This window comes from Amphiura filiformis, chromosome 13 (assembly GCF_039555335.1).
Source record: "Amphiura filiformis chromosome 13, Afil_fr2py, whole genome shotgun sequence".
In the NCBI taxonomy this organism is placed as follows: domain Eukaryota; kingdom Metazoa; phylum Echinodermata; class Ophiuroidea; order Amphilepidida; family Amphiuridae; genus Amphiura; species Amphiura filiformis.
The window spans coordinates 36,168,142-36,193,307 of NC_092640.1; the positions used below are offsets into that span (position 1 = coordinate 36,168,142).

At 36.4% G+C, this 25,166-nt stretch overlaps 1 long non-coding RNA gene across 2 annotated transcripts; it reads left to right on the forward strand.

The window, feature by feature from the left end:
* The first annotated feature begins 297 nt into the window (after positions 1-297).
* On the forward strand, positions 298-23,587 carry LOC140168277 (uncharacterized). Of its 2 annotated transcripts, none has more exons than XR_011861189.1 (7): positions 298-609; positions 3,655-3,801; positions 8,064-8,201; positions 11,114-11,168; positions 11,970-12,116; positions 16,593-16,642; positions 23,127-23,587. It is a non-coding gene; the product is annotated as an uncharacterized lncRNA (long non-coding RNA). The 2 variants fall into 2 exon arrangements; XR_011861188.1 differs by having other exon boundaries at positions 3,655-3,788.
* Positions 23,588-25,166: the final 1,579 nt, after the last annotated feature.

The window sequence follows — 25,166 nt, forward strand, 5'->3', positions numbered from 1 at the left end:
TAAGAACCATTGCATCACAAACCTTCAATAATTTATGATCGGTTCGTTTTTGTGTACAGCAAGCTAGCTCAAACTGTGCTGTTGAAATTACAAGAGATATTATTACCTCAACCATTTTCAGCAATGGTCGGATGAATTCCAAAATTAATGGAAATTGTCTGACGGCTCACGAATTGGAATCAACTCTTCTTGGACACCCTGTAGTCATATTTACGTACATTTACTAAAACTGCTAAAACTACTAATATTAGAATCCTTACTTGCAATTGTTCAAAGTGGCTCCTATTTCCACCAGCCTATTCTCATATTAGTACATGTTAACCAATGGATACGAGAAAAAGATAGTATGCATTGCCCATTGGGGTAAAATATATTGTCGTCTCACATGATATTTTAGTAATTGATGAACAAGGAATACTAGCATATTTTTACACTGTACCATGTTTGTAGCGGTTCCACACACGTTAGGGAGCGTTTCGATGAATATTGGGAGCCACCGAAAATCAAAACATCATGTGACTGCACTGCTGGTGCTGTATATGATGCGATGATATGATAGGAGCTATAATTTCATGATTTAGTCATGACATTTCATGATTTTATGAAAAGGTAAGAGTCAATGTAAACCCCGGCCAAGATGTGTCGGGTTTTTTTCTTTTGGCGTACTCCATATAATACGCTATAATTGTATGGAAACAGAATGTTTCGTCGATCATTATTCGTGGTCATCATGCCAGTCAGTGCAGGCAGTAGTCATGTGGTAGTAGTACGTACGTGGGTCAAAATTCGGAACCATTTTCATCGTTATGTTTCCGAATTTTGTCCCACAAAACGCTACAGTATAACATTTTGACCCATAAGTATAAGTAGAAAATGTGTTTAAGATTGCAAAAAATGAGAAAGTTGCAAAATGTAATTATAAACATGAAAATCATAATCACCAAAATACGTTCATCATATGTTCATAGCCATAGCATAGATTATAGTCCTAAAAACATCTGCATTACCATGTATGTCCATGCAGCGTAGTTTCATGTTATTGCGTAGTATAGTATAGTAGTACAGGGATCTATACGATGATTCTTTTTTTGGGTGGATCACCGTATAGGCATTTTACACGTAAATTACATGTAACCTGTGCATGTGTGCACCATGCAATTGAAAAGCAGACCGGTACTGCACAGTGCCGCTGGTTACTTTGTTCTCGTCTGAAGTTAATTTTTATTACTTCCGTGGTCCGGTATGCGCTGGTGAATTGTGATCGCATAGACGTGACAAGGTCGCCTACTACGCACCGCGCCGACGACTAATGGTTCAACCGGCTTGTTGTCAAGTCGCGCGCAATCAGCGTGATTGTTTATTTCTTTTGTGTGTACGCTCGTCTACGCTTGGCGCACAGCTTGGACCACGGAATTGAAGTGTTGGATATGAGCGGGATGGATAAACAACATCTATACCCGGCTTTCCGGCTTTCCGAGTTTTTTTAAAACTCATGTTTTTTACTAAAATGTTTTTGATCAAAAAGATTCTGAAGACATAATAATGATAAAATTTGATGGGTACTTTCGCATGATACCTGAATTTATTGATCTCGCTATTGACGTATTATTGGCGTATTATGCAAAATATAATAATACCTTTAAGAAGAGTAAAACTACATGCAAGCATATTTTTAAAGTTAAGTGGTATCAGTATTACACATACGTACCACTGTTTATGAAAGCTCAACGTCCTTACAAATGTGGTAGTATTTAGCTATAGTATACAGCTTAAAAATGTAAAAACTATAGCCAGGGGCAGATTTAGAGGGGGGCGTGCCCCCTCTATTTTTTGCAGATTGGCGCCTGACTCTGTGTATTTTTGCAGAGCAGCGCCTGACTTTGTGTGGGTGCCAAGCTCGGCGCCCCCTCTATTGAAAATGTCTGGATCCGCCCCTGATAACCTTCTAATATGAGAATTGTCCTCTCTAGGCGAGATTGAAAAAAATAGGGCGGACTCGCCCAGGTCTCCAGATATACGATTTTTACCCCTAGCTCATGGTGGAAGCATTGAGGCTGACACTTTGTGTCGAGAACCGCACACCCCAAGAACTGCAAAATGAAGTTTAAGCTGTGAATTTACAATATTATTTTATTTCAATTCAAAGCATATATATTCCATACATATGATAGTGGGCAGTTATTGAATTGAAGCCGTATAATAATAAAGATGATATCATCACTGCTCTTCTCCACCCGACTCAATAGCTCAGTTGGTAGGGCATCGGTCCGGTGATTCAACGGTTCCAGGTTCAGTTATGTATGAGGGGCGGTCAAGTTTGTAGAACAAGGTATGCTACTTTGTCGCACAGTAATGAATTGGCCTCATTTGAAAGCTTGTTCCTTCAAACCATTATTGCAGCAGTATTCGATGTTTGCATCGATGTATATATATGGTTAATAGGACACGGTACCCTGCAGAAGAAGCCTATCTCCTTGAATTCTACCAAAAGGGTCATCATATAATTTGCTCCCTACGGAGGTGAAAATGCAAATGAAATTCAATTTAATGTGCAGTTGCTGTAAATGCTGAAGAAGTCGGTGGTATTCAACACTATAGGCCTTCGAGCTCAAGGATGGCATGAGCGTCCTTGAAGATCATCCAAGGTCCAAAAGATTTCACACCACCAAATAGTAATATATGGTTGTGCGCCTTGAATTTCAATTATCAGAAAAACCCATGCATTAATTCCCAATTTAAGCATTAAAATGAGCAGAAATTTCCATACTGTTAGCCAAATTTGGATTGATCATGATTAATTATTAATTCCTGCTAGTATATACCACAGATGGGAGAGATGAAGTATAAAATGATTATAAGCAGCCTTTTCTTTACAGAAACCCTGGCACGATTTTGCCTGTAAATTAGGTAATTCCCAGACATAGGCTTCGAGGTCCAGTCATAAAAAATAATGACGGTCAACCTATATTTTTACCCACCCAGAGGGATCAGGCTGGCTAATTTCAACTATCATAGCTGTCGCTAAGAACCGAGTCGCTCCTGCAAAGAATAAATGAGGTTTTAAAAGGCAAATTTAGTACATATCTCTATATGGGGATTTATTTGGTGGTGTGAAATCTGCATTGGCCTGTGTGTATGAGTCTAGCTGGAGCAAACTTTGATTGAGCCCTGTGCTGAATAAAGCATTCATTGTGAGACACTTTTGATTATGATTTATGTAGTTTACTAGCTAAAATTGCAGAAAAGGCACCATTTACTGGTAATGTACCAATGGTAAGGTGAGTTCTGACCCATGGGAGATTGTGTGCATGTTTAATGTGTGCATGTTTTGTTTACAATTATAATGTATGCATGATATGGATATCAATGCAATGCGCAGAAAGCATCATGAACTTATCGTGAACTTGTGCGCTGGAGATCATGAAATGAACGCCAAGATCAGGTAAGCTTACCTTGTACATGTACAAGGTAGGTTAAGCTTTAATTAAGATTTCACCTAAAAAATTGCCCCATGTAATTCAACATTTATAACTCATGGTCATGTTTTCATGTATGCTTCTGCGTGTCTGCAAATTCATGAAAGCCTAAGAAGCTTTTAATTTCATGTTTGTTTTTATGTTTGTTTGTTTGCATGCATTACATGCATGACTATAGACCTTGGATTGATGATGAACCTCGACAATTTGCAGTGGCGAGTGCATGGAGCAGAGGTAGAGAAACACACAAGAGGATCATCCAGAATGTCATTGTGGTTGTTGGGAGTGGACTGCTGCACCAATGTGCATGAGGTATGGTGCCATGGTAAGGCCGTGTAAAATTAATATTTTGGTTCTCGCCCCTCCCTCCTCAATTTCTGGGATTTGTCAGATTTTTTTTTTTTTTTAGATTTTTCAATTTTTTAGACTTTGGAATGATTTATGAAATCTTCATACATATAAATAAGTTTATTAGAGAACAAGCATCACTTCCAAGTCTTTTGTGGTACTCTAGGGGTTTATCCTCAGAATCTCACATTTGAAAAAAAAAAAAAAAGGCCTCATCGCTTCCTCGAGCACTGTTGGAGAAGACCGAAAACTACTGACAATGCTAATTTTACATTGAAAAAAAAAAAAAAAAAAAAAAAACACCTCCTCCTCATCAATTCATGAAAATCCTCTGGACGAGAACCAAAACATTAATTTTATACGGCCTAATCATAATTGTCTGTCCGCACTAGTCCTGTCAGTCTCCGTTTGCACCCCGTCCTTGTCTGTTGTCTGTAGGCGTCTTTTGTTTCTGCACTGAGGGCAATCATGTCTTACTGAGCTTTGCTCTTGTGATTGTCCTACCATCCTTTTCTTGATATTTTGTTATTGTTATATAATATGATGGTGAAATAAACTTGAACTTGATAATGCTATCTTCAGTAGATAGCATATCAGGTACACAATTCTGCTTGAAAATAGATTTTAACCAGCTTTCTTGCTCAAGTTATATGCTAAATATATTAAGTTAATTTACAGATAGTCTGAAATAGGAAACAAGACACATGGTCATGTTTTTTGAGGTGGGACCCAATTAAGCGTCACATCTTGCAATTTGTCAAAAATCAACTCCTTTTTTGTATTTCTGATTATATTTCTAAAAGTTTTCACCAAAACTATGTAAAAGTATATATTTTTATAAAGCATACATTGTCAGGAATGCAAATCTGTAAAGTTTGAGTGGATATACAGGGTGTGCCAAAAAATATACAGGGTGATTCCACTCAAAAATAGGTAAAAAATTAAATTTCTTTACCACTCCAATATTTCTACATAGTATATTAAATTGGAAAATGAACTTGATATTTGGAATGTACACAATTAGTCCTTTCATAAAATATATAGTTTGCACTATATTTGTTAAGCCCATTGTGTTATACAGGATGTGAAAAAAGTTGTATTTTAATTTGCTTAATTTAATGTAAAATTTCCCTAAGTGCCATTAATTGAAAGCAAATACACTTTAAATTTGGAAAATGTATTCAAAATAGTTTAAAGAATTGTTATAATATCACATTTAAATATCTAATTCCCATAGGGTGTTCCAAAAATCAATATACATTGAATAATTTGTCACAATGGTACATGTAGGCCTACATGTAGGCATATATACATGCATGCACAATAAACCTACATCAATAAACTAACATTAACTAGAGATCAATATGTCATCAGATTAAATCCTTTGACTGTAATAATCTCCTTTGAGAAGATTTAAAACAATTTAAAACCAAAAGGTCTATTTATGACAGATGAAATTTATTTTCATTCCTTTTTTCATGAATGCAAAATTTAAAGCTCATTGTATTGCATGACACACATTCCACTGCATTAATTGAACTTTAGCTCATTAAATCCTTAATTATTAAATGGATTAAGATTACCTAGGCAATTATAATTATAGAAAGTTAAAAAGTCAGATTAACATTATGCAAATGCAGTTTTACTTCTACTAGGCAACAAAGTGAACAAATTTTATTAATGAACACCAATTTCCCATTGGAATTACACAGAGCTCCTCCTCTACCGGCTCCTCCTCTACCGGCTCCTCCTCTACCGGCTCCACCCCTGACTAATTAACTTAATTAAGCAGTTCTAATTAATCAATACATTTGTTCAACTTTATTTGTTATTTTTTCATTAAATTAATAATTTATCTTCAAAATAAGACCAAAACCATCTCTTCATGATGGATTTTAGCAAAAATATAGGAATAAGAAAAGAAAAAAATTTGGAAAATGTGACAGCTCCACCTTTTTTGGGTGCCCACCTCAAAAAAACATGACCACATGCTACTGCCTTCAGATTTCACACCACCAAATAGTACCTTATATGTTGAAATTGGTTGAGAACTAGAGAAACGATACTCCAAAACCTAAAATAAAAAGTTGCACTTTTGTGTTATATTAATAATGAAAGCACAATGCTAGATTTTTGTGCTAATCAATGAAAGCACAGAGCTAGTTATCTTATTTCAAACGATTTATGGCATGCAATGTGGCAAACTGCAACTTTTAAATTTGCATCTTCCTTGGGTTTTTGGATCTTTGTGTCTTTATTTCTTGAACAATTAATGCCAATATGACATGCCTGCCTTTATTTAGGATAATTATAGAGGGATGAACGTAACTGGTACCTTAATTTTTTTTTTTTTGTGTAATGGTTGTGCACCCTTCAGAAAAACCCATGCACTCCCAATTTAAGCATTAAAATGAGCAGAAATTTGCATAATTTTAGCCAACTTTGGATTGATCATGATCAGTAACAGGGCTGTCAACTTTTTGGAATTGCTTGGCGTGAGACAGGGGAGTACCGGGATTTACCGACTACAATGTTCATTTTGACCCCATGATTTTATATTTGAGCTACGGTGCCCGAGAATCTGAAAAGTGCGGGGGACAACAAATTATTTTGACGATGTGTGAGATTTTACTCATTTTCCAGCTTTTTGCGTGAGATTTACTACCTTGACATGAGACCGTGAGAAAGTGACCTAATGTGTGAGACTCACGGCCAATGCATGAGAGTTGACAGCCCTGTTAGTAATATTAATTCCTGCAAGTATACCACAGATGGAAGAGATCAAGTATGTTTTAATGATTTTAAGGGGGTACTAACTACACCCCTGCACTGGAAATTTTATTTCAGCACAGACAACAGTTGTGGAGTTACAGTCAAAAATGAGGGAAACCAATAATTATTTGATCAATAAATCAATAACTACTTGCTATGAGTTGCTGTAGTAGTTGTAGTCCTTGCCCCTATAATGTACATATCTTACTTGTCACCAATGTGTTATAATATTTGAGAAAGTGCAAAAATAGGCACAAAATTGGCCAGGGGTGTAGTACTTTAAGCAGCATTTCTATACAGAAACACTGGCACGATTTTGCCTGTAAATTAGGTAATTCCTAGACATCATAGACTTTGAGGTCCAGTCGTAAAAAATAATGATGGTTTGGTCAACATAATTTTACCCACCCAGAGGGATCAGGCTAGGGCTAATTTCAACCATCATAGCTGTCGCGCCTGCAAAGAATAAATGATGTTTTCTGATTTAAGCAAATTTAGTACATATCTCTATGGGTGTTTATTTGGTGGTGTGAAATCAATTAAAGGCTTGCTGATGTCACCATGCAGTTATATGATATACATTCTGGTACAGGGGCATTGAAAGATGAGATAACTCTGATGAAAGTGTTTTCAAAATAAATCTAGATGTGGGTCCCAAAATCTTCATGCAAAAAATGTATACCAGTTGTCCTAATCAGGTGCACCCTCCTATACACTTAGAATGAAGAAGTTGCATCTAAATGTAACAAAAGGTGATAAGACGTACGATCACTGGAATTATGGGCCAGATTTTGTAATTATGCACATATTAAGAAATGAAAGCTGATGAGACTATTATACCTGATATATCCGGTATAACATATTCATTCCAATAAGCACCCAGGGCGCTTAACAAAGTCATTTTAGGTGGTTTACCTAGTTTACCTAATTTTTTTCGTAAGGGTGTTGAATGGAGACAAATTTACGTATGTTTTAAAAAGGTCCTGAGACGTTCTAGTAGCTAGCATTTCAGATGTAGAAAATGTATTGCAAGTTTACACAGGACTTGTAGTCCTCCAGCTATTTCACTGTATCGACATCTTTTTGTCACTTCAACATACATGGTATTCTTTAGCAAATTGGAAATTTCCTGGGTGGGCGCTTATTAGGGCATGGGTGCTTATTGGAACGAATACGGTAATAGTCCCTGATAAAAAGGCATGAGTTTTCATTGCTCTAGTTCATTTAACCGAAATGTGGCATATATTAAATGTAGTACTTAAAATAAAAAACAATACCACCAATAGCAAAGCTGTTCATACCTAAGAAAATTCACTTTCCGGTATAGACCATTCATCAGGGACACCTGATTATTAGGCCCTGATTCATGTTTTATAATCAGTATTAGGCTTGGATATAAGAAGACATGAGGAGGATCTTACTTGTTATGAAGATTTTACTAAGCTTTCAAAATGTTTTGTATTTCAGAAACAACAAGCTATTTTTGATCTGGCATTTACCTGTATGGTCATAGGGTGATCTAGTCAGCAATTTTCTGTGAAATCCCACTGACTCTTGCTTTCTCTGCACTGGCTGCCACCAGCTGATCTTCAAGTTGCAGGAAGTGTAAGTTTCAAAGGGCTAAGAAGCTCTCAGGTCAAGAAAGAAGGATCCTTTCAAAGACGTATGTTTTCAGGATTAATCAGGGATTCCTGATTTGCCAAATTTCCATATATTGTCAGCCAATTTTAAGACTTTTAAAGCCAAATTCATGTCTTCTTTCCTGATTTTTGTGTGGATTTTTAGGGTTTATTCTTCAGGTCTATTTACTTTAATACATCAGTTAGTCATCAGGGAAGCATTTATTGGTGCATTTTTATTGCAATTTTCAAACTGCCTCAAATGCTTCAAGTTTACTTTTATGTCTAGCATATCAATTTTGTGGTGTTTTCTTGCCTGTTTAGCGTATAAACATGGTGATTTAATTGTGACTATTGGAGACTTTATTGATAAACAATTCATACGTTTCCATGCATGAAACCATTTAAAATCTATGATGAAACACATCACATCTCCAGTGACTGCCCTGCCCAGAGAAAAATGGATAGCTGAGCTGTTTAATCAGCTGAGTTTTCCATGGTCAGGTCAGAGAGATTAAGGGAATGATAAATTAAACTGGTCTACTACAGAGTGTAAATTGGGGAATGAAGTTGGGTCATTTGGTGGCCAAATGACATAACTGATGTAGTGACATTGCAACAAGCATAGACGCATTATGCCATGCAAGGCTTCACAATTTCCTTTTCGAAAATTGGAGAAAATCACTGATATCCACCGATGGTCTGAGCATGCATGGAAGAAAGTGACTGCGGTGTGATTTGCTATAATTTTCAAGTTGTCACCGAATGAAAATTAGTTGATAAACTTAAAATTGCACCATTTTTGGTAATTAAGCTTATACAGGGTGTAACAATAAAATTGGTACAATTTTGAAAATAGAATGACACGCATACAAGTATGCCGCTTAGTTTTTGGTTTAATATTTATATGTCTATCAAGATAATTTCTTTAGCCATCAGATAAGCTTTGTTCTAATAAAACCGATAGAATACAAGTGAAGATATGGCCAATTATGTAACCTAGTCTAAAACCGCTTGGGCCACTTTTGTCTAAGTGTTACAAAAGTGACTGAATATATTTGAACCATGGACCAGTTGGACGGCGCTCAATTGTGATTTGTTTTAAACAATGGGGTATTCAAAGTGGTAGAAATGATTACATAATAGAATATCTCGTTGATATTTTGAAAGTCGCATCTAAGCACTGACATTTATACAACCTAATTTACTAATTCCCAATTCATGTTGGAAGAGCATATTTTTATGGTAATGACATTCGGTAGCACATGGAGTCAACGGCCAGCAACCATACGATTGTTCATAGCTCAACTCACTCCTTCCATCAAGGCATACAATTACATATAACTATGAGAAGTATGTAGAATAAATGCATAAATGTTGGCAATAGTGGTTACCTAGAACAGCTCGAATCTCAGCTGAACTAAGTTTTATTGTTTTGTACTTGTGGATGCAAAAAAATGTTCTCAGGGTTATGAGAAATTGTAATTTTTATAAGATTAATTGAAAGAAATTTCATTTACAGACTTCATTTACAGATTTTAAAGAAATATCATAATTACTTATTAAGTTCATGTTAAATATAAGAAGAAACACCACTTATAATTATTTCGTGCCAGTTATTTGATTTTTAATGCACGATAAACATATATATGCAGCTCAACAACTTTCTCCTCCTCACTTATAAATGTATTAATGGTCTTGCACCTGTCTATCTTCAAGAACTCATACAGCATAACACGCCTCCATGTAGTCTTCGATCGTCAAGACAATTTCGTCTAACTAGCTCCTCATCTTCTACTCAGTATGGTCATCGCTCATTTTCTATTGCTGCCTCTGAACTTTGGAACAGTTTACCATTACATGTGAAAACCCCAAATTTTGATCGCCCACCACGCTTGAAAACTATAAGGGCTAGGAAACTAAAACTTGCAGGTTTTTCTAATGGCTATAGGTATAACATTTGAGTGAAATTTAAAGAAATTCTGAGAGGGTAGTGCGGGAGCCATCTGTTGAATTGACATGGACTGACCCTATAACATTTGTGCCATAACTCTTTTTAGATTTTTTCTGAGAAGTCAAAATGCAATTGTACAAATTTTATTGTTACACCCTGTATATTGTTGCCATGTAGTAAAAAAAGCGCAGTGATTTGCAGTGCCCTACGCACAGGCACAATGCCTAGACCTTGATCCACAAGCCTCAGCACACTTCACAGGTTGTTGCTGACCACTACGGTTCCCCATCATTCCATAAACCATTAAACAGCAAATCAGGGACTTCACTGCTTCAAGAGCACATACCCTAGACATTCCACAATTCACCTTCGCAACCATGCAGGATCAGCTCCCGAGTTTCAGTACAGGTTTAATATACAACAAGACAAATTAGCAGTAAGTTCCTGTCCAGGGAATTTCAAGCTTACTCAATTTTTCCATGTGAGCGTACTAGACACCGCCAGGGTTCGAACCCGCAGCCTCTCGCACCATAGTCGCACGCCTTATCGATTGAGCTAACTTGACTGAGATGAGTAATCCATGCCCTCTGATACTGTCTATAACCCTGACCCTGCTCATAATCCTCACCCTGCCCATAAACCTAACCGTGACCCTACCCATATCCCTAGCCCTAACTGAATCATAAGCCTAATTTTCATCAGTGCTAACCATAATTTTCACCAATAACCCTATGCAAGGCTCATAACCCTAATATTCATCATCAGAGCTTGTAACCCAAATTGTCATTGTTACCTCTCTAGGCTAGGCTTCATTCTGTTATTTTTGTGATAACCCAAGGCCAATATCTTTAGCTGTTTACTCATAATTGCAGTCATGTTTGCAACACTAAAGTTGTCTTCTTGTGCTTATGCAATTTGTTTGTATTTCTGTTATTTGTATGTAGATTATTAAAATGGCTGGGGAAAATTCCACCAATCTTGATTAACATCAGCATGTGGGTGAGTGCACAATTTTCAATCATTCAGTACAATTTGTCATTGCTATCAGGAAAAAATTATACCATATTCATTAGCTTGTTTGCATCTAGCCAAAACAACTTAATGGAAAAATTATGTTTTGAAAAATGGAAAAGTATGTGGCATGTTACTTTAGAAATACATTAGGAAAGGCTTAAAAACAAAACAATTAGATCCTGTTTCATGTTCAGTCCTCATGTAGGGGCCTTGGTTTAAAAGATTTTCTATGAAAAAATAACTGGATCCAACTTTTTACTGAGCGTCAATCTGTAATATTTCAGAAACACCAATCTATATGGCCTAATCTACAGTTTTTGGTAGAAAAGAATGGCAGTTGGTGACATGTTCAGAGCGTGCACAGCATTAACATGGAAGTGGGGTTCTGATTGGCTGATTAAATCATCTGACAATCATAACAACAGACCGATAATCTGATTGGCCAATTACGTGTCAAAGTGTTGGCCTGTGCACACAAAGCTCTGCCTATGTCGCTCATTAACAGGGTGCTCGCGTCAATCATGGGACTGCCGTTCTTCTCTGAAATCGAGTGTATAGAACTCTGTGTATGTTTTCTTTGCACATGTTGTCCAAGAAAGAGTTCTTACCATAGCAATGTGTAATATTTTGGATATTTTAAATTTAGATCGAGTAAAAATATAAGTATAAGTTTCAGATATACTTTTCAGACATTTTAAAGATATTTTGATTTTCCCTGTGCTAAAATGTATGTCTCTGCACTGCTGGATGCAGTTAAGTTTGTTTTATTTTCTTGTTCCTTTTCAGTTCAATGTTGCAGTTTGTCATCAGATTGTGTCTGATGTTTGCTCACTCCCCACATGTAATTCTTTACATGTTAACATTTGTCCTAAATGCATTTGCCTGCACCAATCTGGGATGATGGATTGAAAGGTAAAAACCTTTGGGTAAAAGGTAGGTATACTATTCATTAGGGTGATTCACAAAAAATGAAATTGGTATTTTTCAACGGGACACCCCCTCATTTTGTTCATTTTGATAATAAAATTATACCTGCAAAATATGAAAAAAATTCAAAAAAGTTTAGGGGGTGCTACCGGTCAATGAACTTTACATACACAAAGTCAATGGGATTTTTTGTCAAAAATTTCAAACGCTTATTTCAGGGCCTAAAAAGTCTACCAGGCTTGCAAAACTGAAGTAAATGTTCAATGATATACCTAACTTTGTGAAAACATGGGTTTTTACCAAATTAAAGTTCATAGTTGACTGTAATAATAAAAAATGTTTCAAAAGTGACAGAGGGAGTGTAGCTCAAGAAAAGAATACCCTGGGATATCCCCTGGAATCCCACCAGGCACCCCAAATGTATACCTTATTCAGTATCGAAGTTACGTAATGTTACTATGTCAACGGGATCACGCTATAGAGTAATGAACCGATCGAAATGATCACCACATAAAGTATATGGCACTGAAGGCATACCAAAGTAGCGTGATCCGGTAACCAAGAGAATTACGTAACCACTTGATGCTGAATTGAACTGAACTGTTGATAAAAAAAAGATTAAAATTCTTCACATATTAGTTTACCCCAATGGTGATACCAGCTTTTGAAATCTTATGTAATAGTAACTATCAAAATCCATACATCTGTATCAGGGGTGGTCATTATGGCCATACCTGATGAAGATTTATATTGTTTGAATTGAATGACCACAGGAAGGATTAGATTCACCATGGTTGAAAAGAAATGTATATAAATTGGGGTCACAACATTGGATAGTGGCCAGTTCAAAACTACACCTTGTGCAAGGTACTTGTGACAAGAGCTAGAGTGGCTAAGACACATTTACTACTGGATTACACATTAAACATTTCACTACACTTACATAAAATTACAAAAACAAAACATAACAGAACAAAAACAAAACAAAACAACACATAATCATGATCAAGTAAAAACAAAACAAAGCAAAAACAAAGAAAAAAAAAAAAAAAAAGATTAAAAAAAAAAGAAAGAACTAGAGCCCCATAAACACAACTTTATATTAGCCAAGTACCATAATATTTTGGCTGTTCCAGCAACTGCCTTGCCCCAAATGTAACAGTTTTCACAAAAATGCAATTTTCTGGAAAGCAGGTTAACATTTTTACAATTTTCTTTAGCATTTATTTTAAGGACATTACTCACACTATGATCAAATATTTTTGGCACAATCAGGGAAAATTAACATGGCTTTTTTGTGTTGTAAAGAAAATGGCTCATAAATCCCATTGACTTTGTGTACAAAAGTTCATTGATCGGTAGCACCCCCTAAATTTTTTTTGAATTTTTTCATATTTTGCAGGTATGATTTTATTACCAAAATGAACAAAATGAGGGGGTGTCCCGTGAAAAATACCAATTTCATTTTTTGTGAATCACCCTACTATTCATTGTATGACTGTATATCAGTAGAAAATTGATTTCCGTGTACAACTTTGAAGAAAAATATAGGGATAGCAATAGTCAATATTCAGTCTTAGTGATTATGTCATACCTTACAGTAGTTACTGATCACGTCTGGTTTGCACACCTGTTAGCAACCCATTGACTTTGTCTTGTGATCATTTTGATTGTGGTTCCGAACACAGTCAGCGTGAACCAGTTGACCTGTCAACAATCAATTTTGATGTCACAATAAGATGGCAAATACTGCAACACTGCATCTCAAAACATCCAATTAAATGAACACTGTTGGAATTAATTGATTATTTTGTTGAAAAAACTTGTCACATTTTATTCATAGAGTTGAAAATGCATATATATTGGGAGCTTAATTCCCCAAATGATGTCACAACATAGAGGTGCCGTGCTGTAAGATTGATGTGATTTATATCGTTCCCGATTTACCACTGAGAATAATCTTTGCAGCTAACTACCACAAAATTGCTATTTATAAATACATGAAGTAAATTAGTAAGGGTGCCATAATTTCTGAATTATTCATGCACTACATGTAAATACAGAAGTGTACATTTTGGAAAGGCAAAGAGTCAACAAATCTATATAATCACAGATTTGGTGTAAGAACAACAATTGTGGACATATTTGGTGTAAGAACAACAATTGTGGATAAAATCACAAAAACATTGCAGAGTCACTGCAATCGGCGTATCGTACAGAGACGCCGGCATTATTAAAGGTCAAAGATGATATTATGACATCTCTTCATCATTGACAAGGGGTCTTTCTTGTGTTATTAGACTTATTAAGTGCCGCTTTCAGTCAACCATAACATCCTTTTTCAGCGAATGCATCAAGAACTTGGTATCAGTGGCACAGCCCTTCAGTGGATGAAATCATACTTCAGTGGACGAACCACCAGTGTCTCTGTAAATGGTTGCCATGCAGAAAAGTGTGCACTCGACAACGGTCTGCCTCAGGGGTCAATTGTTGGTCCTGTATCTTTCAGAATCTACACCATCCCAATTGGAAGAATCATATGCGAACACCGTCTTTCTTACCATCTTTATGCAGATGACGTGCAACTGTATACCAAATTTGACCCGGCATGTCAGTCGTCCATTGATCGTGCACTCGCCTCTCTTACATCATGCATTGGTGACATTCAATCATGGATGACGTGCAATATATTTCATCTCAATCGACAGAATACTGAATTCTTCATCGCCGCTCATCTCATGTTAAGAACAAGATGCCTGCTGTCACACTCCAAATTGGAAGTGAGGCCATTTGAACCATTGGAAACAGTCCGAAATCTTGGAGTTGTCTTCGATAACAGCATGACCATGCATGCGTAACAAATTTCGTCACTCACACACAGTGTTTCATTCCACGCTTGGAATATCTCCCGCATCAGACAATTCTTGGACTTTGATACTAGTAATGACATTATTCGCTCACTTATCTTATCCAGACTTTATTATGGCAATGTTCTCCTCATGGGTGCCAATTGTTATGGCTCACCTTCAGACTCTTCAAAACTGGGCTGCAAAAATCATCTTTTGTGCAAAGAAAAGGGACAATGTATCGCCACTTTTATATCAGCTCCACTGGTTGTCTGTAGAGGATAGAATAACTTCAAAGCCATGCTGTATATTTTTAAATGTCTTGCCGGCATTGGACCAGAATACCTGACATCTTGTCTGGAACTTAAGAATCATCGCGAGGGCCAGAGATCCGCCTCAGATCGCACACGTTTGAATGTGCCGATCATACGCAGTTGGACTTTCAAATCCGCTGCCGACAAGGCATTTACATACAATGCTCCTTTGATCTGGAACAATTTACCGTCCTGAGCTGTACGTGCGAAAGTGCTCAAACAGTCTCTGCTTTTAAAACAGGCCTTAAATTCACCTGTTTCCACAAATATTTGTTTTTCAATTGTTTCTTGTATATATTTTGCATATATGTTTTGGTTTTTCACGCTGTGATCTTTTGAAATGGTGTGTTACAAAAGCTCTCATGTATGTATGTATGTATGTATGTATGTATGCATCATGTGACGCTTTCCACTTGCACAATTTTTTTTTGAGATGGGCTGTTTTCTACCATAGTTCTACCGATAAATATTTCAAATTCTGCTGTAAAATTAAATACATACGTCAATGATGGAGCTATTTTGTTCACAAAATGTAATTTCCACTCAGTAATGAACATTGGAAAATCAATGAAATCACATTTTGCACTTTGATCAAAGCTCGCTATAGAATGCTACAACTCTCATTCTTTTTGCTGTTAATTGCGTTTACTTCCGGTAAATCCACAACTCCTCCCACAGTTTGATAAAAAAGTATCAAAGACAACAGACAACAACCATAGGAGCATGATACACTCTATCAGGCTAATTAAGTACTCACACAGTTAATATTTTTAAGGTCTTGCTCGATCATTTCTTTCAATGCTTGCAGGACAGAGTGGGGAGTCTGAGGGGATATGTCTCCCACCCCACAAGTTGGATTTTTTTTCAAAGAGAAGTCTCATTGAAGCCATTTGACACACATTTTTACCCCCATATTGAATAACACACCTCAAAATGTGGGTCTAACTTACATGATGCATGGGTTTATGAGGGAGGATGAGCCCCCTCCAAAGTTGAGGGGGATGTGCCCCTTCAGAAATTAGCCCTCAAAAATCATTTAATTATTCTTGGTTAAAGTAGCACAGACCTCAAAATGTTTTCTGAAGCTTTCAAATAAAGACTATAGTTGTGTTTAACTTAATTATATAAGTTGCCAAATTATGGGTCAGGGGTATGTGATATTATTCTCTCCCTACCCCAGAGTAAAACACATTTTAACTGAATTTTTGCCCACCAGGGTAGCACTGAATACTTGTTGTGTGTATATGGCACATTTTAAGAAACGGTGTGTTTTGAAATTTGTTGACAAAATTATTATCCATTCACATGGTTATATTTTTCAGATGCAGATTGTTGTCTAACCCAGCAGTTTTGTCAAATTTGGATCCAGAAGGTAAACTCCTGCTTGATTGTAGTGCTCATTGTTTTGGATTGATCATTATCAGCATCATCATCTTCTTCCATCATATTATCATCATCATAAATTTCATCAACAGCAGCTATAATAACATCATCATATATCTGCTGTCATGATCTTCATCATCAACATTGTCATCAGCATCATCATCATCATCATATCTTCTTTGCCGTCATATCATTATCATAATACCATCATCATCAAGTGGTGTGCGTTAATTACAGGAATAACTCGTCTGGCATGTTATTTTGTCCATTTTGTGGTTTTGTATTCACATTTATTAACATACTTGTTTGGTCTGTGATATTGTAAGCTTTTTAAAATTTCAAAATCATCCTGTTCAATACCACGGCCGACAAGGGAAAATTTGTGATTTTATTAAATTTGTATAGCGCACAAGCACCTGATCATCAACAATTTCATCATTGTCATTATCTTCATCATTAACATCATCATCATATCATATTCATCATCATCATTATCAAAATATTAACTTGATCATGTAATACTTGAGCAAAATGTGAACAGTAATAGACATGGAATACAGCCGAGTGTTTTTCTAACTGGGTGTGAAAAAGTTGGGGAGATTGTTACTGCGCACAGAAGTATCTGTACACTCAAAACAAAAGCAATACCTTAAAGACACTAAGTAACCTAAATTACCAAATAAAGTATTCAATATAGATGGAAGATTTTGTTCTGTGTATTTTGATACCTCATTTGGCATGATACGACTTTATTTTTTCAACTTACACCAATTTGAATGAAAAATAGCATTTTAAAAGTGGCAACCGTATAGGCTTTTCTCTAGAAACATGCTAACTATGAGCACAGCGAGTAAGAGGTGAAAAGCCTGTGGGAATTGCCTTAAAGAAAGAAATAGCCAAAATTTGTCACTTCTGAAATGCTCTCTTTTTCCATTCAAATTGGTATAACTTGAGGGGGAAAATGTCACATAAAAATTACGAATGAGGTGTCAAAATAATGCTGAACGAAATTATCCATCTATTAAAGCCATAATGTACGATCTTATAATATGAAATTGGTTAATTTTTTTCAAACCTGATTTTTTTGCATATTTGTAATGTTTACCCATGTCCCAACTTGCACCTAATTGGAATCGGCCAAAGTTGTTGTCTTTGTAGGTCAATAGAGCAAAATTAGACATATTATCATAAGTTAAAATTATGATAATATGTCCTCCCATAGAAATGTTAAATGGCCAAAATAACCAGTGGGATTTCTTTCACTTTACTTTGTTATTTCAACCTAAAATGGACAGCAACCCTTCCCGTACAGTTATTAATAATATTATTTCCACATTTTGAATAAAGAATAATAAAATCAAAATTTGACGGAAATCATACATTAAGGCTTTAACTGATTACATTATTTGGTCATTTATGTTTAGTGTCTTTAAGATGATGCCGTTCCCTTTGCACAGACACTTTTTGTTCACAGTATTGATCAGTACAAGAGTGAAAATAAGAGCTCTTTTACCAGGACTCAATTTGGGAGAAAAGTGAGTCCTGGTTCAATTTACCCAGGATCAGGACCCAATTTACTCTAAAACAGAACTCGTTTTTATAACAACAATCTATTAATTGAGTACATTAGTTGGTAATTTATGTCTAGTGCCTTGTACAGACACTTTTTGTTCACAGTACTGATCAGTACAAGAGTGAAAATAAGAGCTCTTTTACCAGGACTCAATTTGGGAGAAAAGTGCACGAGTCCTGGTTCAATTTACTCTGTCAGGACTCACTTTACTCTAAAACAGAACTCGTTTTTATAAGCAACAGTCAGTATTTAAGCCAAAGGTCATATATCCAGTGGCATAGTTCAATAGCCTACATTCAACAATAATACTCAAATTCTGATCTCAAAATTGCAGAGAACACCCATATTTGGTTCACCATTTCTATTTTATGCATGGCATGATAGGCTAAAATTCAGACAAAAAGTGTGGCCTAGTAGGCCCTATCATGATTTTCATTCTCAAAAGGGCTTTAGTGGGCAAGTAACAGGTCTGCCAAATGAGGCCCCTAGCCTGTTGCTAATCAATATCTATGAGATGTACAATCAGCATCCAGTTGCCGAAATTGGGTAACTTGTGTTAGGCAGCTGGTCGTCGGTCGCATTACATACAGTTCTATTCGACGCAACATGCTTTTTGAGAAAATCTCAATTGAAAATTCTGTTGTTGGATTTGGCTTCATACTTAATTATAATTATATTTCTTGATAGAATTTCCATGACAGCTAGGGTATTCTTTATAAAGAAGAGACTTGAAAGTTTCATTTTGGTGAAATTAACATGTCCATCTTTCAGGTAACATTGTTTGAGACCTTGTATGATGTTAAACTCACAGCTATGTATGTGAAACAACTTTGTTTACTCTGTGACTATATTATGCTGCAGTCTCACTATGCTTTTCTTTTATGTATTACCATGGGATTCGTGTATTGCTTAAGAGCAATTAAGCTGTGAATAGATCTGTATGTGACACATCATTCACCATATAAATCTGTATGTATATATACATACTAATGAATGGATAAAAGTAGCTTACGTCGTTAAATAGCGCTGTATGTGAAACACAAAAGCTTAAAAACAGCAAATAGACGAAAATCAAAGTTTTATAATCTCATTAGTTAGAAAGAATTGAGGTCCAAAACATTGCTACACACCAGTGTTTCTCAAAAAGTCAAAAATCTCAAATAGAACAGTATATGATGTGACTGACGAGGTGTGAAATATACCTGACTGGGCACTTTAATAACGCATCATCATCAGTCGGCTACGGAGCAGGTGACTACAGGTTTTCTCCAACTATTGTGATCTTGGGCAAGCAAAACCATTTTGTTTGGCTGCAGCATCGATCAGTATCTCACAGGAGGTGCTGGACATACTCTAAGTACAGTGTGCGTGGCCATCCCGGTTTCCTCCTCCCATGTGTTGGAATATAAAGGGCATTTGTTTGTTTTCATTTTCTTTCTCTCAATTTTTTTCTTCATTTCTTCCTCTTCTTTCTCCTTCCAGCCTCCTCTCACTCTCCATCTCCTCTCCTCCTCCTCTCCCTCACTCTCTACCTTCTTTCTGCCTTTCTTTCTGGCTGCTTAACTTTCTATGCAGTGGTGTAGCCAGGACTTTGCCAGGGGGCAAGGGAAGGCAACTTTCAAGGGGCAAAATTTGACTAAAGTAGCCATTTTGGGGTCAAAAATGAGATACAATGTAGATGGCAAACAAGGTCAAAGGCTGTATAGGGGTTCATAGGCTACTGTTGAACTTGACTTCCATTGCTCATTCAATAATTTAGAAGGCAAATTCTATACCATTTTTTTTTATTCTTATGTCATGAAGAGCAATTTGACATCTAATTAAATTTGTACCCATGTACGACCAAAAATGTGACATTTTACCCCAAAATGCGGTTTTTGTACAATAACTCCATAATAGATGGCACGGTAGATAGCACAATACATTGTTTTAATCCTTTTAATCAGATGAGTAATTTGGTATGTCTTTCAACAAGATAGGAGCATTTTTAATTAGTGACCCATGTATGACTTCTAGCTAGTCATGCTAGTGGTCACCAGGAGTTACATGTAAATCAAAAAAGGCTCCACATCTTAAAATCAACATTTTATTTTCATTTTCTATTATAATTGTTAAGAACCACAAAAGTGTCCTAGAGGGGTATTTATGGGTTTGCTTCCCTCAATTCAAGCCCCAGGCTCCAGCATTGTTGTTTAAGAACAACCTTTTCAGCGGGTACATATTAACACACCAATTCAATTAAGCTAATCTACTGGCTTGCATTGGAATCTCTGTACAGCTCTGTACGCACATGCACTTCAAAACAAAGTGACAGAAATTTGTTTTTGAATGTGTACATGTGTGAAATAATCCCAAAGCAAATCTGTTGGTGGATACTCATCAAAATTGTTAATATTATTTCATGCAAAATTTTGAAATTTGAATTGTTCAATCCTCAGAGTAAAAAGATAAAGATAATTGAAATTACACCCTCAGAAAAATCACCATTTCTGCACTCTACAAAAATGCATGGGTGTAGGGGTGTGGGTGTGTGTGGGGGGGGGTTGTCTGTTTGGGGCATTTGTAATCACCTCCGAACCTCATGTGGAACCGGGACCATCCCAGCTTTGCAAATAACAAAAATACAAATTCTGAAGTGTGTCTCCTATCAGTGATCAAAAATATGTTTTGGATTGATATGTTAACGGGTAAATGTCGTAAAAATTGTGTATTTGTTTAATGACCCCAGTTAACCAGGGAAAGTCAGGAAGTAATGTCCCTGTTTGCATAGTCCTAATTAAACAGGGCCCAGTTTGGGGATGCTTTCACATATAGTTTGATCAGCTCGTAATTGGTGGGCCTAATAACATAGTGGATCTATTTTATTTCAAGAATAGTCCTGTGAAATCTTGTCAGAAGTATCATAAATTATTCATTTAAGTTTATTCTACTTTATTCAACACACAATATAGACTAGACAGGCCAACAATGTCATCTTACTTTGGGTCTGCTTGTCAGCATAGTGGTAAATTCCTGCCGATTAGGAGCTGAGCAAACTATAGACCTGTGTTTGTGTGTGGGAGGGGGTATATAGATGAGCATGTGTTTGCTACCAAACGAGACAGTATTTGTCGTGAACGCACCTCCAACCGTGTGCAGGCACCTAAACATGGACTGTCCATGGTCTGGCGATAGGCACAGATTGACGGAAATGATGTAAAAATGCTATTTAGAGCATGTCATTGCTTGGCGGTTAACCCCTTATAGTAGGGATGACCAATGAACCATCAACTTGATTAGAACACTCCCATAGACATGCAGGGAGCTCAACTGTGCACTGCTTGCACAGACATTTCTAAATTGAGCTCATTCTTTTATTTTTCATAATTTTTCTGTAAAAATTGGAGATGTTAATGCCAATTATGTTTTGTAACTATCCTGCAAATTACAGCATCATAACTTATTTGGTTTTTCTGTAAGTGTGAGTCAAAATTGGTCCATCGCCACAGTGCGCTTAATTGCCAGTGGCCCAGTGCAGCACTGCTCAGAATGGCACAAAATATTCAGATGAATAAGATCAGGTGAACACCTTGACCTACTGAGCTGTAATTTGGCAGAGTTGTTGTTATTACCTCTATCATACCCTCTGTAAAAAGGAAAAAAAACGGACAAGTAGATCTCGGGTTAAAAATTAAATCACCAGCTTCCCTTTGGAATTTCCAAACACCTTTCGAATCATGTTAAATAGACACCTTTCTGAACATAAATGTGAAGTTTCATGCTCATTTGTTGTATTATTCACCTGATCTCAACCCTAAACATTTTCTTATATTTATACCATCTGCACTGACTTGCTGCTACTTGCTGCTATACACGCACAGGAGCTGTACTTTTAAAACGCGCCCTAATCAATAATGAGTCTTTCACTCCATTGTTAAAGTACTGTGCTCCCTGTAGCATATGGAGTGACCAGTCCCTGGAGTGTGATGGTTTTGTAGCACATGACAGTATTCATTCAAGCCTATCAAGATCAAGGTCAGTTACTAGCCACTTGCTGAATGGCTGGGCATTATCAGCTATCAAAGAGATACCTTATGCTGCTGCCAATCACAATAGAGGTTAAACATTTTGTTAAAACCCCAGAAGTGATATCAGGACAAAGCTGTGCATGTTGGTACTTGATTGTTTGGATTCCTATGTTGAAAATCCCTTGTAGTACATTAGTATTTTTCTTATGTGTACAAATGTAGTGTATATTGTTGTGGAAAAAAAGTTCACCTGGACTTTTGATTTTGTGCCACTTTGGCCATTATGGATGATTTTTGGCAAATGTTTTCTAAAAGCATGATTTCAGTGCCTCGGTTTGAAGAAATACTTAATGCTATTGACTAGTAAGTGCCATTTCATAAGAAACCCTTTGATACTTTCACAATATGCTTGTTTCATGTTTGCATATATATTAAAATAAAGAAATATAAAAGGTAAATATATGCTTATACCAATTTTGCTCACATTGCTATATTTAGACTTTGTCAATTTATTTCGTTCAATGACCGGTCAAAATGGGAAACTTTGAAAATTCATAATTGAAAAGTTTTTGACCGATTTTGACCATTTAACCACCAAAATACTTCTATTGATGAGTTCTTTCCAGAAAACAATCTTTTGTAGCAAAAGGGCAACATGAAATTATGATGGTCATCCCTACTTATAGTGCCATCTCATAGTGTGTATGAGTATGTCCATGGTATGTCGATTCACTGCAGGCATGTGTGTCCTCGATTGGAGCGCTTACAGGCAGGGGTGGGCATATAGTATCGATGTAAGTGTAATGCTTTCTGGGGTGTGTGGTGTGTACATTGTGAATTGAAGTTTTTTATTTTCATTTTTAACATGCTGCATGTATCTTTGTTGTTTTCAGGGGACAATCCTGTAGATGTGGCTGGAGATCCAACTTTTCTCTATCCAAAGGTGTAGCTTTTCAGGTTGCAGCAACATGCTGAAGATGGTCTAATAGCAACCAGGAGTCAATTCAACTGTATAGCATTGGAGAGTTCTTGGCAAGACACACATTTGATGGCATATGAACATGGCCTGCATTTCCTCTGCACCAGCTAGCTTAGTGGCTTGTGGCATCAGATCAGAAAGAAACTAGTACACCAACCACAATACACATGGGACACAAAAAGTATCCCTTACAAATTTTGTATTGTGATGTTAGTTTAAGTGTAGAAGGTCAGCATTTATCTCTGAGCATTCCGATGGCTCAATATCTCCTGCATCTTGCATTTTTCTCGATATCTCCTGCATCTTTCATTTTTAAGACCCAGTTTGCAGATAAATTAGTATAGTGTAGGCTCATCACTTGTTACGTCTGCAGTGATTATTGTATAGTAAACTATTGAGTTCGCAACATTTAGGAATCATCTTCATCATCATACAAGTGTTTATTGTAGTTCTACTTTGAATTTACTCACCATGGGCATTATGCGAATCAGTTGATGTAATCTGGCAAAGATGTACATTGAAGGTCATATGATATCATTCAAGATGGGCTAATCAACTTCTTACTTTAACTTTCAAATGCCTTGAAGAAATTACACATGTAAACATTCCCTTTAGTTTCACTTTAACTCATTCAAATCATGCCCTAGCACTACTAGGAGTCATTTTATTTAAATACCCTATTTGTTCCAACTTTGAATATTACTGCTGGCAAATGCAATTTCCATTATAGAAGCCGCAGCACAAGTGTTATAACTTATACTATTTTCTGTATTTAACAATTTTATCTGTATTTTTCATTTAAACTTGTTTATTATCTGCTAACAATTAGGATGTGATGATCACACACGTGGCTTGCTATCCCATGGCTTGCTATGTGGTGAAAAAAAGCTTTATTTCAAACTCGAATGGTGACCCGCAGGTCAAAATGCTAGAATTGTACATTAACCACACCTAAAAAAACACAATGCAATTTGTAGGCAGCAGCTTAATCAGCGCCAATATTGCAACATTGAAACAAACAACTTCACAAACATCCAACTCCATCCCATCCCCCCTTAGACAGTGATGATAAAGTGCCTTGCCCAAGGTCACAGCACGTTGACACAAGGGGCCTCAATTCATAACCAATAGATTATGAGTAGGTACCTTTTCTCTCGGCCACACATGCTCCCCATGTGTGGTGGTTGGCACTAATGTTAATTCAATGCATTGAAATCGAATTGAATTGAAATGAATTTTGGGCGATTTTCATTTCAATGCATTGGAATTGAATTGGAATTGAAATGAGTGGACTTGGGCATGAATTGAATTGGATTGGAATTGAAATCATCGTGAGCAATGAAGAATTGAATTGGATTGGAATTGAAATCATGTTGAGTGATGAAGAATGAAGTGGAATTGAAATGAAATTCAGCTTTGATTTCAATTCAGCATTTCAATTCACAAGCAGATTCCAGATCATTCCACCTGTAAAAAGTGCCCTTCCTCGTTCTGAATTCTGATACACTTCCAGGTCTAATCACACAATAGACACACATTAAAAAATGTTGGCACTAATCACAAAGCCCCTATTTTTCTCAAACTCCTAATTTGTATGCTCAAAAGTCATTGTACATTTGAACAAATTGTGAGAAAACCATTTAAGAAAATGCTTATATCTTTGACAGCTTTTTTCACACTTTTTCAAAAGTACAAGGATTTTGGGTGAAAATCTTAGGAGGAGCAGGAGACAAGTAGCGGCTATCTAATAGTATCAAAACCTTGATTTTGGGCATCTTTGAGGTCATTGTGGGGACAGGGTCCCATTATCGATCGTACCACACACCTTAAAAGGGCATTTCGTGATCCACAGCCTCATCCCACCACTTTTTTCAAAATAAGTTGAGATTTTTATACCACTGGAAACTCTGTTTAATGTTTATGTACCAAAAATTTCTTGCAGATTAATTCGTTT